Source organism: Agelaius phoeniceus, chromosome 3 (genome assembly GCF_051311805.1).
Source record: "Agelaius phoeniceus isolate bAgePho1 chromosome 3, bAgePho1.hap1, whole genome shotgun sequence".
NCBI lineage: Eukaryota > Metazoa > Chordata > Aves > Passeriformes > Icteridae > Agelaius > Agelaius phoeniceus.
Window position 1 is genome coordinate 40,225,783 of NC_135267.1, and position 3,266 is coordinate 40,229,048.

Sequence of the window (3,266 nt, forward strand, 5' to 3'; positions counted from 1 at the left end):
GAGAAGAGCAGTTTTAGCTTTGCATACAGTCATTCAAAAGGCAGACGAAAAAAATACATTCAATTACTATTTATTAAAAAATCACATGTATTGGTAGATATAATGGAATTCAAGGTTTTCAGTAGGCTATAATTGAATCCTTTTGTGTTAAACAAGCCCAAGCTATATCTATTGTTCTAGCAGCTGATATAAAATGATTCAGAAATTATATTTAAGCTTTCCTGCATAATTATTAAAGTAAAATGACACTTAACAACTGCATTTCTGTTACAGTCAGCATTAGCAAGCTTAGAGAACTCAAAAAACATCACCAGATATGGTGTCTGTGACGGAAAAATTCAAAATCTATACATACTGCTTCAATCATATGCAAAGACATACGGCAGGATCTTGGCTTGGCATTTTCCCGTGCAATTCCCGAAGTGCCTGGAACGACGCCAGCTTCCATCGCTGCTCTGCACAGCTGAGTGCTCTTGTGCTGCTCCCCAGCAGAACGAGGTACCTGAACTGATGGTGGCTGGGGAAGCTGAAGCTGGCAGAAGGCCAGGCAGCATTCCCAGTGCCAACCCTTCCTCTGTTATTTAAGATGAGGGCATGTTGCTAGCAGCTCTCTCCAGCTGAATGAGCAGTCAGACATAAAGTTTACATAATATGTCAGCTGGACTATTCTACTTCTCTGCATGGTCCAATTTTTGTTGTTTCATTTGACTTATTGTCTGGGTTTTTCTATTTGGATATTTTCCAGACTCTTTTCCAGGATATCTGGGGACATCCTTGCACAAGCTGCATCATTAAACACAAGGGAGTTTGCTACTGAGTATAAATTCCATGAATTAAGACTTTATCTCTTGTCCTGAAAAAGTAGCTTGTGTACCTCTGTCTTCTGCAGACAAGAGGAATGTAGTATTTCCTTATACAAGCATCAGATAAACTGACATATTTTAAAAACAGGTGAGTTCGTTAATTTAAAAATAGGGAAAAGTGTTCTTCAGTGGAAGGATGATTAGCTGTATAAATAATTCTGAGGTCATTTCACGTAATCGTTCCATGATATTAATTTCTGCAGTTTTTAGACTAATCTGAGTTTCCAGGCATCCCAAATTTTACTATAAGGCAGAATAAAATTGCCTAAGTATTTCAAGGAACAGTTATCCTTCAGTTTCAGAGTTATCTATGTGAATGTTCATTACAAGTATGCTTTGGTGGGGTCACATCATCTCCATGCATGACTTTGTACTGAAGTAACTGATTTCAGAATGACAAAGGCCATTTTCTTGGGTCTGTTGGACACTATTAACTATGAATCAAAGTTATGAAGCCTCCATACTAAGTATTTAAGGTCTTGAGCCTTGGACATTCCAAACTTGGACCACTCTGTGGTGTGGAAGCTGCTGGTAGACACACATGGTCGGGTTGCCATCCTTGCCCTGATCTGTGAAGTTCTGTGCTTAGTGGCTTTTCAAGGCAGCTGAAACCTGGTATTGCCATGCTCTGAACAGGGGGAGCACAGATGTGCTAGGACAGAAATTATATACCTATTTCCAAGCCATGGCCATCAGAGCTGCCCACAATCATTAAACATTAAAAATGCAATGTTTTATTCCCCGTGTCATTAATTATCACAGGCCAATGGAACAAGAGGATATAGGAAAATGACTCTATGGGGTAAAGATATATCTCTGTGGGAGATGACACAGAGAAAAGCTTTCCCAAAGAATTCCAAGAACGGGTTTTAAATACAGAAGTATCTCTCCCAAATCCTAAGAAATCCTCCTATTTTAAACATCAACCTTTAGAAATATGACCTAAAAAAGCTATTGATGAGACATAATGCCTTAAAGCTGGTTCATATCTGGCAGCACTTGAAAACTGTTTGCCCAGCTGTGAGGACAAAACTCCAGGGGAACATTCCAATGCCTATAGACCAGCTCCCCTTGCTCTGTGCCAGCACACAATTAACAGCACTCAGCTAAAGGTTTGCAATCATCTTCTTCTTTCTGGGATGCAGAGAAACTTAAGTTGATACTTCTTGCAAAGCTCTGAGAATTCCTCTACTGATCCTCAGCTGACATTTAGAGTTTGCTACCATCCATAGGCCCTCAAGCTGCTCCACAGTGTCACCCTGCGATGCCAAGTTACCCTCTCTGAGACACAGATTGCTGCTGCTGATGGTGAAGGTTCAACAGTCATCCATCCATCCATCCATCCATCCATCCATCCATCCATCCATCCATCCATCCATTCCTGTCCAGCTGCTGCCTCATTTGCATACTCCCAAGGGAGTTGCCTAATGGCCCTGCCCTTCTAGGAGCTGCTTCTGAACATGTGTCCCAGTCATCCATTTGTTTAGCCCTTTTAAACTTTTTCATAAATTAGTTATACTGATGAAGGATAATGTCTTGTCCAAAATTATGCTTTCAATTAACATGTACAGTTTTGCATTTGCATCACCAAATTTTTAGTGGTGAAGTTAGCAACTTTTGTTGTTAAAAATCACATTAAAATTTAAATTAAAATTTAAACCAGGTGCACACCATTTACTGTACCTTTTAGACCATTTAGACCTTTTAGACCTGTGGCCAATAGATCAGTTTAGAAACTCTTATTTTAGAACCAGCTGTTCATAGAAATAAATTTTCATCTGAGATTCTTTCTATTTCATACAAAAGGAACTATGAACCAAATTATAACTCTTTTTCTAGATTTTATTGTTTCATTGATTTCTCTCAATATTGTGGACTGAATTTTTTTTCTTGAGATCCTCATAACATAAATATACTGATATGCTTACTATTACATATGATATATTCTCAATGTCACTGCTAAAGAAATTAACTTTGAAAATAACTTTGAAGTTACTTAGTCTTTGCACTGAAGCTAGATATTATATAAAATATTTTATCTGCAGATAAATTCCCTATCAATTCAGCTTGCTCAGTTTCCTTGTGTCAGCTGCAACCACATATTATTATTTTTATAGGGGTTTATCATCATTCCATCACTGTTCTGTAACACTTTTTATACTGGAATACTCTCTTATCCACTGCAGGGTGAAATATTCTCCATCTAAAACACTCTGTGCAATCACAGAGGGCTTAAAGCTTTCTTCTGAATACCTGTTATTAGATTACTCTTGTTCTGACACTTCAGGAATTTTTTCAGACTTCATTCAGGTTTGTTTCTTGCTGTGCTTTTTTTCAGTTGAAACTGCCTCTATTCTTTATAACAAAAATATCAGCATAATAAGAATTAGAAGATGTCCCTAA